The 12,723-nt window shown below is 46.5% G+C and overlaps 1 protein-coding gene across 1 annotated transcript in view; it reads left to right on the forward strand.

The window, feature by feature from the left end:
* The first annotated feature begins 6,348 nt into the window (after nt 1-6,348).
* The window catches only part of PJA2 (praja ring finger ubiquitin ligase 2), a 79,811-nt gene continuing 73,436 nt past the window's right edge, over nt 6,349-12,723 (forward strand). Inside the window, exon 1 of the mRNA XM_062212297.1 lies at nt 6,349-6,456. The gene's annotated coding sequence lies outside the window, so the exon portion shown is untranslated. The remainder of the gene's footprint in view (nt 6,457-12,723) is intronic.

Here is a 12,723-nt window from a genome sequence, read left to right on the forward strand (position 1 = left end):
TCTCTCTCTCTCTCTCTTTCTCTCTCTCTCCCACTCTGCCTTTCAAATAAATACATGAATCATTAAAAAAAATTTCTCCCAAAGTCATACTGCATGCATACTGGCCCACAAAAGAATGCCTGCCCTTGACATCTGCAACAAAACCGAGCACAAGATGCAGCTCGGCAACTCAAGGAAACCATGGCTGTGGTTCTCAGCTCCAGCACAACCCACCGCAGCAGCATAGACAGCCCAAACCCTAACTCTGCACTGCCACAGAACAGAGGCCAGACACAAGTGCCTGTGCCACAGCTGCTACTGATCATTCCAACTCCTCCAGACTGGCCTTGCAGCATTAACAGCCAAAGCAGTGGAACAGTGGATTCGACTTAGGACACTTCCACTTCCCAGGTCTCATGCGGGTGGATCGAATGGGCTGGTCCAAAACTGCATCTGAAAGCCCGGTGGCTAGGGTATCTAAACGGTGGAATTCTTAGCTTTCCAGAAGCTCCGGCACCAGGAGTCACGTAAGAAGGTGGTAAAGAAGGCTGAGAAAGCGAATCCATCACAGCCCAGAGCACAGACCCACTTCTTTCCACACTTGAACTTCTACAAAACAACAGTTACCATGTACCTGTGCTTAGACTGTCTACAAAAGGAAAAAAACATGAGTTTTATCAGTCACAGCTCCTATTTCTCAACTTAGGTTTTTTTATTTAAAAAAAATTTATTTTATTTATTTGAAAGAGTTACAGAGAGAGGTAGAGACAGAGAGAGAGGTTGTCCATCTGCTGGTTCACTCCCCAGATGGCCGCAACGGGGGAGCTGCGCCAATCCAAAGCCAGGAGCTTCTTCTGGGTCTCCCACGTGGGTGCAAGAGCCCAAGTGCTTGGGCCATCTTCTACTGCTTTCCCAGGCCGCATCAGAGAGCTGGATCTGAAGAGGAGCCGCAGGGACCAGAACCAGCGCCCATATGGCATGCCGGCGCTTCAGGCCAGGGCTTTAACCCGCTGCACCACAGCACTGGCCCCTCAACTTAGTATTGATGTCTTGTAACCCAGTGGCTCGTAAACCATAGCCTGCCAGAGAATCACCTGGAGGGGTCACCCATCACAGATGATTGGACCCCACTCCCAGTGTCTGATTTGCCGTGAGAGCAGCCCTCCGGTTTGCATTTCTACCAAGTCTAGGTTATGCTGAGGCTACTTATTCAGGGACAGCAGTTGGAAAGCCGCAGCTACAATCCGTGAAGAATTCATGTCACAGGCTGTGATCTGCAGAGCATTTGTAACTTCTTCTGAGCTCCTTTGCCCTCAATCAGCACTTAGCTGGCCAAAGTTCCTGAACTCTTTGGTGGAGATTATCAGAATGAACTTGGGATGGTTGGGCCTCTCCCAGGAAAGCGGCCTTGCATTACAGCATAAAACACAACTTCTGCCCTGAGCTAACTCTCCCCCACCACTAGACAAACTTTATGTACACATGAAATACACTGCTGTTGAGTTAAGCCATAACATTTTAGGCTTTATCTGTTATGTTAACCAATGTTGATTAATCAATGCAAGATTTCATATAACAAAGTATTAAAAACACATGGCACTGGGTTATCAGTTGCTGAGCCAACTGAAAACAGATGTAACAATGTTTGAAATCCATACCACGCAATCTCAAAGCATTTGGTTAAAAATTAGCTATCACTCGAGTGGGAAAAAAAATTGAAAATAGACTCTTATTGCTGCTGCCTTTCTAGTAAAGTAAAAGATGAAAGAGATGAATTGGGCAAGTAATGAAAATAGAAATTCCAAAGTTGGGGGCTGGGAAAGCAGAATTCCACTAGATCCTACACTATGAGCTAGGAAAATGAGGAAGATTTTGATGAACAGTGGCCAATTAAGACTAATCTTTATGAAAAAAATTCAGCCTGAAAGTGTGGCTTCTCTTTCTGAGCCTGTGGGTCTCAAGGCAGTCATTATTAAATGGAAAGAGAGTGAGCCATGGAAGTGAAGCAGCAAAGAATTAAACCAGACTTGAGAATTAAATCCGGGAAAGAACTCTGAATATGGCTAATGACTCATAAAATCGCCTGGAAGAAAAAATGTCACTTTATTAAGATTTGGAAGGAACTGTATTACTAAAGAACCATGCATGCATCTAGACTAAAAATGCATTTTCCTGTGAGACCTAAACCAACTCCCTGGTGAACTTCCAATTGCCACTGTTTACAGATGAACTTCTGTCTGACCGGCCCTCCCACTGCAGGCAACTGTAAAAAATAGGAAAATGGGCCAGGCAAATATTTGGAAGTACTGAAGAGCTGGCAGAGCAGTAGGACTTGAGAACCTATGATCCTCGAGAGAAGGGACACACGTGCGGTGAGCTGCCACTCCTCCTGGCTTTCCTCGGAGAGAGTTTGTGCCTGTTGTAGTGCCAGGGGAAGCATTCTAGGAAAAAGCATCCAGGGTAAAGGAGACAGAGGTCAAAGTGCAACATTGCCAAAATGGTAAAAATCCCCAAGAAGAGAGAACTGCAAAGAAGGAATCTCAGAACCTGTATACAAACTCCCCTGAGCCCTGTCTGACTCCTAAACGATTCATACAAAAAACAGCAAGCCTCCAAGAAACTTCGCGAGAAAAGAGGGTTTGGAACAGGGCAAGTTAAAATGCCCTAGAGCTCGCTGTTCTTACAGAGATGCAGCCATTTTTCTTGAATAAATTTGCTCCCTGGATTGCTGCAAGATGCTGGCTCATTTTCAGAGTCCTGAAAAAGTTGATCCTAGTAATTTTGCCTGTGTTCTCTTTGCTTTTATGGAAAGGAACATTTTCTGAGATCTGTTACCTCTCCTTTTTTGCTGACATCACTGTAAGGCAGTGATTAGAACACAAGTCCTTTTATTCCTTGACCAGCACCCCTTTTATTTATATCCTGGTCATCAAACATTACATGCGTCAGAATTACTTGGAGGCCTTCTTAAAATATAGCTGGACTCTGCACCTGCAGTTTCTGATTCAGGTCTAAGGTGGAATCTGAGAATTTGCATTTTCAAAGATTTATTTATTTATTTATTTGAAAGGTAATTACAGGGAGAGAAGGAGGGAGGAAAGTAGGGAGAGAAAGCAATCTTCCATCTACTGATTCACTCCCCAGATGGTCACATTGGCTGGGGCTGGGCCAACCAATACCAAGAGCCAGGAACTCCATTCCAGCACAGGCCCAAGTACTTGGACCCCTTCTGCTGCCTCCCGAGGCATATCAGCAGGGAGTTGGATCAGAAGCAGAGCAGCCGGAACTTGAATTAGCACCTGATATGGGATGCAGCTGGTGGTGGCTTAACTCTCTGTACCATAATACAGCCCCGCCTGGGGATCATTCTGTAAGAATTGCTGCATTACACCATGTGGTTCCTTCAACCCATTGCTTTAGGGAGTAGCTCTAAACTCTGGGATGGATAACAAAAAATATATAAGCTAATGATACATATTACCCACATTCCTATATAATAATATATGAGCTAATATGTATTTAGTATGTCATTCTAGGTGTGCTATGCATTGCATTGATTAGGTTACTTAATACCCCCCCCCAACAACCAATAAGTAGGTGTGATTACTTTCCCACATGAAAATTGGAAATCAAAGCCAGAGAGGAATGGAGCTTGCACAGAAGCACATAGCAATACAAGCAGGAGCTAGTATGAGAATATGCTCTTTGATTTGTACATGCTTTAAACCTGCAAACCAGTGTTTCTCAAAGAATAACATAGCTCATTTATGATGTCTTCAGATGACTGTAGCTGGGACATGGAGGCAAATTAAAAACCGTGACTCATACAGTGAGAAAATAATTGCTATTTTTGGCGCTATTTTTTCTAGCCTTTGATTACATCGTGATAAAAAGTGTCATTTGAGTGCTGTGTCTCTAATATGTGTATAATGCTTGGTAACCTCTCCGCTCAACAAAGAGAGTGGATTTGAGGCTCAGAGCCTTAGTGGACTGTACTTTCTAGCTAGTATTAAAAAGACTGTTTTACATTCACTTTTCTTAGTGACTTTCAGTTTAGGACAGGCGATGCTAATTTTTCAGTTCTTTAGTAGTTTCATAAAGGAAATGAAGGAGAGCCATTGTTGTGACGGAGCAGGTGAAACTTGCAACATGGGCATCTCAGATCAGAGTGCTGGTTTTGTTAGCGGGAGATGGGTGGGGTAGGTTCTTGTCTTCCCACAAGATGGGGGACAGAGAGCAGTGGTACGCAAAGGAAGCAAGGTTTAATGGGGTAGGGCATCCATCAAAATAGATGGGACAGAACCCGAGAGAGAGAGAGTGCCCAGTCATTCAGACTGGGGGAAGCAAGGCCACATGGCTCAATGGAGAGCATACACCTGGCAGGCCAGGCGTGCAGCACAGGAGAGCTGAGAGCCGGAGTGCCCTCAGTGTTGACAGGGGCTCCTAAGGGAAACGGGTCCAGTCCTTCCTGCAGTTTCTCCTTCCTTCTCCTCCTCCCTTTCCTCCTCCAGGACAAAGGGTTTGCTGAGGGTGAATCAGGTGAGATTCCTCCCAAGGTTTCACTATGCTACCCCAGGTTTCCCAGGGCTTTCAGTCTGGGAAGCCCACCTGGCTGGGGACAGAGGCGCCTACCCTAGGGTGTCTGCCTTGGAGGAAGGATGTAAAAGTTATTGCTCCACGTTATCAGGCCAGGTCAGCCATTTGGTGCTGAGGCCAGAGGATTCTCCTGGAGAGCCTTCCTTGGGGGGAAGGCGGAGACCACCTGGAAAGTGATCAGGGTCAGGGCAGGACTTGGTAGTGTAAGAGGGCTGCTTCCAAGGGGAGCTTCTGCAGATGCTTGTTGTCCTGCGGCCCCTCTCACACACAGGGGCTCATTTCTGACTTTCTACCTATCAGTTTGAGCCTCAGCTGCTGTGCTTCTGATCCAGTTCCCTGCTAACGCTCCTGGGGAGGAGGCGGTGGATGGAGTTCCTGGCTCCTGGCTTCCCTTTGACCCAGGCCTGGCTGTCACCGGCGTTTGCAGAGTGAACCAAGCAAATGGAGGCTCGCTCTCTCTCTTCCCCCTCTCTCTGTAGCTTAGCCTTTCAAATAAATAAAACAAGCAAACTTTTTTTAAAAAATGCATTTATTTAAAGAAAATAATGAATAAAAATGGAAATTTCAGAAACCCCGCCCACCCAAGGAAACTAGTGTTTTCAAGCAATCTGCAAGATCCTAACGGGAAATCAGGAAATACAATGACAACATGAATTCTTTCTCAAGTTGTGAAGGAGCTGGGTAGAAAAAGACGCCGAGCTCACACAGCAGCACGTGCGAAGGCAGTTAAGTACCAAGTGGGGAACGGGTTCTTGCAAAGATACTCACAGGTACTCTGGCTGCGCTGGGAATCAGACTTGCTGTCACAGAACACGCAGCAAGTTCCCACAAAACCAGCTTTCTACAGTACACTACGGATGATTTGTTTCCATCAACAAACTAGCGTCAGGTCCCTAACAGGGGCTGTCACAGGGCTGCAGGCGCGGGGCGCAGGGAAGCGATCGACCCATCCCGAGCGCCGCGGCCAGGGGCAAGGGGAGCGGACCCGCAGGTGCGTTTCAGGGCGGGGACGCGTGGCCGAGTGCGGGACGAAGCGGACTCGGTGTCGCGGGCGTAGCCAGTTACCCAGGTCTGAGCGAAGCCAGGCGTCCGGGGACGACCGCGGGCACTGCGGCCACGGCTGAGCAGGGACCAGGCGGGTCTCCCCGCGCAGGGGCAGGGCCTGAACTTCCGCCAGGTTTCCAGTCCAATCAGGACCGACCCGACGGCTCCATCTTGGCGGCCGCTCCCCGAATGCGTGATAAAGTCCTCCCTGCGCCAGCCCTGCCCTCCACAGCGCCCTGGGCTTCCCCGGAGACCCGCCCTCCTCCCCCGGCCCGCACCACAAAAGGCTGTGCGGCTTCAGCACCGCCCCCTGCCCAAACGTCGCAGTGCTGCGGGGCGAGGAGGCGGAGTCGGGCGCCGTCTTCCCGCTCCTCGACCAATCGGCGAGGGCCCCCGCCGAAGGACACGACGCTGAAGACAGTGCGAGTATTTTTCCCTTTTTCTGCCACGTCCCAACCATTGACGCGAGCCCACTCCTCAGGCTCCCATTGGGCGTGTGCGTTTAGCCCCCGGCAGAGGCTCCTGATTCCTATTGGCCGGCTCGGGCTCGGGGGCGGGGCCCGCGCGCCGTGCTCCTCCTCCTCCTCCCCACGGTGTCCGCCGCGGCGCAAGGGGCGGGACGCGCCGCCGCCACCTCTGCTTCCGCCGCCGCCGCCGCCGCCGCCGTCGCCGCCGCGCCGCGCCGCCGCCGCCGCCGCCGCCGCCGCCGCCGCCGTGCCGCCGCAGCCGCCTGCTGCTGCGCGTTCGGCGGGGGAGGAGTCGGAGGCGGAGAAGAAGGCGGTGGTGGCGGGTGGAGGATCGAGCGCCGTTCTCGCTCCGGAGCCGCTGCACATTTCGGTGAGGGGCTTTTTTTTTTTTTTTCTTCCTCTCCTCTTTTTTTTTTTTTTTTTTTTTCTTTTTAAAATCGGGCTTGTTCGGATGTCAGCAGTGTGGGGGTCGGGGCGAGGAAATGGCTGCCCTCATCTGCCGTTCTTGCCTCCCGGGAGCAGAGCGGGGCCTGTCCCCGGCCCGCAGCGCCGGCCATGGTGGGTGGGGTTGATGGCTGGGAAGAGGCCTTCCTCGCCTCCTGGGCCCTGCCCGCGCCGGGGGCCCCGCGGACGCCGCGTCCCCGGGATGGCAGCCCTCGGCGCGGCGGCGGCGGCGGCGGCGGGGGTCTCCGCCGGCCGCTCTCCCTCGGGCCTCGTCTGCTGTCCTTGGTGCCCTGGCCAAGGACCCCGCCGCCCTCGTCCCCACGCTCGCGGCCGCCCGCCAACGCCTCCCACCCGCCTGCGGTGCCCGCCGGGCGAGCCGGGCCGCTGACGCCGCAGGCCTGCGGCCCCCTCCCCCCGAAACCTGCCGTGGCCGTTGCCCGGCCGGCTGCGAGTGCGTGCTTCCACGGTCACGGAGGCCCCGGGCGCGCAGACACGCGCAGCCGACGGGCTCCCCCCGTCCCGGGAGCCCCTTCCCTGGGCGCCGCTGCCCGGGAGCGCGCCTCCGCCGCTGCTGGCCGCCCCGGGACGACTGCTAGTTAATCATTTTGCGCACTTCCAAAATGGTGAGTTTAAAGCCACTCAGACCCAGTCGAAGAGAGGGGGAGGCGGTCCAATAGCGTTTCTGCAGGGTGCAAGAATAATCCGGGAGGTTTCCCTGGCTTAGACGTAGCAGAAAAATTACATCTGCATAGGCACTGCTCGGAGTCCGCTGGTTCTGCGAAGTTGACGTTTTTCTTGGAAAAGAAAAAAGGTTCACTCCATTCTGTTATTTTTGTCATGAAATCTTTGGTCCCGTTTCCTTAAAATGGCAGTCACCTTTGTTAAAGGCTGCAGATCAGCTGAAGAGTATGTAAATAAAAGCGAAGATAATAAAGGTCTCAACTTTTTTTCGACTTTTGTCGTTTGTCTGGAATTGGTTTTCAATTGTGAAATAACCACTTCATTTCTGTTGTTGTTGACTACAGATGTGCAAGCTGGGTGTGCAGTCTGACGATGTAAATAAAGGACACTTAGGTGGAATGTGGAAAATTCTCCTCCTCCCCCAGTCTCACTCCAGTAACTAGCCTTAACAGTTTACTGTTAATCTTTCCAAATTCCTTTTACAAGTGCACTTTGAAACACGTGGACATCAAACATGCACAGTGCCTTGGCCTTTTTCTTGAGGTGGGAGTATATCCAGCACTTTTGTCCATCAGTCGTTTTTTCCACCTGATTGTACATCTTGGCGGACAGTTTCCTGGTCGTGTGTGGGTCTCTCCTAGAGCCCTGGAGGGGAAGTGGTAGTTCATCAGCCAATGGGCTGTTACTCAAGCAGCCAGCTTCTTCTTGGAAGACGTTTAAGTTAATTGCAGTTTCCTTTTTCAGTCACAAATAATGGCTTATAATGAAGTCCACTTTCTGATTTATTGCTTGATGTTTAATGACCTCCCTTAGAGCCTTGATTTACCAACTTTCAAGGGTGGAGGCCTGGAAGGTAAGAAGCACACCTCCCACTTGTCCTACCTGGCATCCTAAGAGTAGTCCCTGAGAACAAGTCAGCAAACTTCCTGTGTGAGCTGATTTCTGGAGCATGGATTCCTAGGGACGGAATTACTGAGTTAAAGGGTGGGCATATTTAAATTTTTGATAACCATTTATCTGTCATCTTTTGAGAATATTTTCTGCTTAAGCTTTTTCTCCTACTAGACAGACTTCAGACTCAAGTAAAAAGTATCCTGGGCTATATTGAATGATGTTGTATTGAACTTTTAGATTAATTTAGAGAGAGCTGACCTTTACAGTCCGAGTCTGTCCCCTTGGAAGAGGTGTTCTCTCCATTTTATCCACGTGTTCCTTCATATTCTTAGGGAATACAAAATTTTATAGTTTGTCTTTTGCCTTATATATGACATTCTGAATATTCCTAAATGTTTTAAAGTTTTGATTGTTGTGGTAGATGGTTCAATAACATTTTTCTTCTGGTTATAGGAAAGCATTTGAATTCCTAAGTTTATCATGTAGCTAATCATTTTATTGGGTGGTTGATGATTTGAAAATCTTTACTGTTTCGTGGTTTCCTTTCCAGTGTTTATAATGTAGTGAATTTCCCTCATTGCTGTATCAATCATAGCTAGTATCTAATGTTAATAATAGCACTAGTGGTGAAGCATTGAGTGTTCCTGACTTGAGGGGGAATACTCTTATTAGGGTGTTTGCTGAAGCTTTCTGATCAGTAGCCAGGATTAAAAAAATTCCTCCTATTCTTGGCCTTCCAACATGACTCTACTGTTTTCATTTTATTGATGTTTTTGATAACCATAAATAGGTATTGAGTTTTCTTGGATATTTTTGACATTTTTTGTGGGGAGTATATATTGGTGTCACCAGTATTATCTGGTTAATATTTTTCTCAGAGAGGTTAAATTAACCTTGAGGCTACCTTCAATACAATAAAATATACTTATTTGGAAGTAGAGAGCTCATTTTGTTTGGATAAGTGTGTGCTCATGTAGCTACCATCACAACTGCACAAAATAGTTTTGTGACCCAATCAGGATAGAGAAGATTTTCATCTCTCTTTAAAGTGCCCTTTTGTCATTTTGCAGTAAATCATGCTTTCACCCTCAGCACCAGGGAATCACGCATCTTTTCTCATAATATATTGATCTCATTGATTCTAGAATTTTATATAAATTAATTATATAATGTAAACTCCCACTCTCTTTTCCTCTCAGCATTTTTTTTTTTTTAAAGATTTATTTATTATTCGAAGGAAAGAGTTACACAGAGAGAGAAGGAGCGGCACAGAGGGAGAGGTCTTCCATCCACTGGTTCACTGCCCATTTGGCTGCACTGGCCGGAGCTGTGACAATCCAAAGCCAGGAGTCAGGAGCTTCCTCCAGGTCTTCCACATGGGTGCAGGGGCCCAAGGACTTGGGCCGTCTTCTGCTGCTTTCTCAGGCCATAGGAGAGAGCCAGATTGGAAGTGGAGTAGCTGGGACTTGAACCGGCACCCATATGGGATGTTGGCACTGCAGGTGGCGGCTTTACCCACAATGCCACAGCGCAACAGCATGTTTTTGAGGATCACCTGTGTTTTTGTGTTTAACTGGTTCACCCCTTCTTATTGCTGAATAGCAGCCCATGGTGATGATTTACACTTTCTTGACCATTTCACCTATTTCTGAATATTTGGATTGTTTTCCATTTGGTGTTGTTGTTAATAAAACTCTTCTGAACATTCATTCATTTTGAGTTTTGTGTCAACATGTTTCTGTTTCTGTTGGTAAATAGCTAGAAGTGGAATTTGTGGCATTGTATGATAAGTGAGTATTCCACCTTTTAAGAAACTGCCAAACTGGTAGACATGCCAGACTGACTATTGCATGTCTACCAGTAATGTATGAGAGTTCCAGTTGCTCCACATACTCATCAGCATTTGATTATTTCAGTCTTTTTCATTTTAGCCCTTTTCGTAGGTATACACTGTGGTACTATCACAATGTGATTTTAACTTAGGTTTACCTGAAGACTGGAGGCTGAGAATTTAGTCGTGGGCGTGTCATCCTGTCTAAAGGATATTTTTCAGATTTTTTTTTTTGCCCAGTTTAAGAAATTGAATTGTCTTACTAAATTTCAAGAATTTTATACATTGGTTTCTTTCTTTTACTTTAAAAAAGAGGAGCCTTACTCTACTTTTTATTTCTCTTTTTAAGATTTATTTATTTGAAAGGCAGAGTTACTGAGAGGGAGAGGCAGGAGATACATTGCATCCACTGGTTCACTCCCTGAATGACCACAACAGCTGGGGCTGGGTCAGGCTGAAGTCAGGAGCCTGAACTCCATTTGGACCTTCTACATGGGTGGTAGGAACCCAAGTATTTGGGTCCTCTTATGCTGCTTTTCCCAGGCACTTTAGCAGGGAATTGGATTAGAAGTGGAGCAGTTGGGGCTTGAACTGGTGTTCGTATGGGATGCCTACGTCACAAATAGTTTACAGTATGCCACAATGCCAGCCCCTCCAACTGAGAATTGTTCTCCTAGTGCAAGGTTGTACAGATTTCCTCTTTTCTTTGCTTCTACAAGTTTTGTAGTTTGGTCTTTTACATCAAAGTGTACTTGTTACACATTGCAGGTTCATTTTGAATATGGTGAATGATAGTGGTCCAGGCTCATTTTCTTTGCATTTGGGTATGTAGTTTGTTTGCTTCTTGTGTCAGGAGCATTTTCCTTTCCCCATTGAATTAACTGTCAGAAATCAGTTGAACATAAATGTGACTCTTACTTCTGGACTATCCCCTTGATTTTTCTGCCTATAATTTTGCCAGTAGTATTTTCTTTTTTTTTTTTTTTTTTGACAGGCAGAGTGGACAGTGAGAGACAGAGAGAAAGGTCTTCCTTTTCTGTTGGTTCACTCCCCAATGGCCGCTGTGGCTGGCGCATTGCACTGATCCGAAGCCAGGAGCCAGGTGCTTCTCCTGGTCTCCCATGGGGTTCAGGGCCCAAGTACTTGGGCCCTCCTCCACTGCCCTCCCGGGCCACAGCAGAGAGCTGGCCTGGAAGAGGGGCAACCGGGACAGAATCCGGCGCTCCGACCAGGACTAGAACCCAGTGTGCCGGTGCCACAGGCGGAGGATTAGCCTGTTGAGCCACGGCACCGGCCCCATGTTTATTTTTTTTTCACTTTGTAGTGAGTCTTGAAGTCAGGTAATATGAAGTCTTGAGCTTTATTCCTTTTCAAAATTGTTTCGACTATAATTTCTTTACTTTTCCATGATACTTGTAGAGGAATCTTGTTGGTTTCTATTAAAAAGTCCTGAGGGAATATTAATTTGTGTCGTTTTGAGTATATCAATCAGTTTGGGAACAATTGGTATGTTTGTATTGTGTCTTACAATTCATGAACATAGGTTTTCTGCATTTATTTAGATTCTCATTCATTTCTTTTGTAAACATCTTGTGGTTTCATCATCATCATACAGATAGTGTTACTTATTTTGTTAGGTTTATATCTAAGGATTTAATAGTTTTTGATACCATGGGGAATGATCATATTTGTTTCCATTTTTACTTTTTGCATATTGACCTTGAATCCTGCTACATATCCTAGTCATTTTTTTCTAGATTCTTTGAAATTTTCCTATGTTATTTGTGAGTTCAGTGCAACTTATTCTTTTTCAATTGTATGTGATCCCTTCTCCCTTTTTTTCTTGCTAATTTCACTAGGACTTCCAGCAGGATGTTGAATAGAAGTGGTGAGAGCAGATACACTGGTGATACACTTGTGATCTTCAGAGCAATCCTTTCTGCCTTTCATTTTTAACTGTGAAAAAGTGGTGCTATAATCTGAACATGTTCCCTCCAGATTCTTATGTCTAAACCTAATCTCCAGTAATAAGGCATTTGGGAAGTGAGAGATTGAATATTAATGGCTTAGTATCCTTATAAAAGAAGCCCCCAGAGAGATCCCTCCCCACTTTTAATGTATGAAGATTGAGGTCTAAGAACCAGGAAGTGACCCCTCCCTCTCCTGGAAGCTTCTGACACTTTGATCTTGGACTTCTCAAACTTCAGAACCTGAGAAATGTTTTTGTTGTGTATTAACCAGCCCAGTCTCTCAAAAGTTTGTTGTAGTAGCCTTAATGGACTAAATTAAGTAACCTTTTGTCACATTAAGGACATTCCCTTCTATTCTTGGATTGCTGTGCAAGTGGATGTTGAATTTAGTCAGATTTTTAAAATTGTATTGATTGAAATACTCATGATTTATTTATCTTCAGTGTTAATGATATGTTAATATAATCTCAAATGCTGAATAACCTTGTATTTTCTGATTAAATCCTACTTGATGGTGCATTATCATTTTCATAAATTGATGGGCTATATTTGCTAATATTCTGTTGAGTTGGGAATTTTTTTTGGTCCATGAATGATACCTCTTAATTCTCTATGTTAGGGGACTGCTGGCCTTATAGAGGGGATATCTTTCTTCCTCATATTTGCCCAGAAAAAACAATGATGTGAGATTACCGTTATTAGTTTGTAAATGTTTTAGACTTTACAGGCTAACCATTCTGGGCTTACAGTGTTCTTTGTTAGAAGACCTTTGCAAGATAGACTCAACTCCTGTAGTAGGTAGAAGTTGTTAAGATTA

The sequence above is a fragment of the Lepus europaeus genome, chromosome 15 (genome assembly GCF_033115175.1).
Source record: "Lepus europaeus isolate LE1 chromosome 15, mLepTim1.pri, whole genome shotgun sequence".
Classification (NCBI taxonomy): domain Eukaryota; kingdom Metazoa; phylum Chordata; class Mammalia; order Lagomorpha; family Leporidae; genus Lepus; species Lepus europaeus.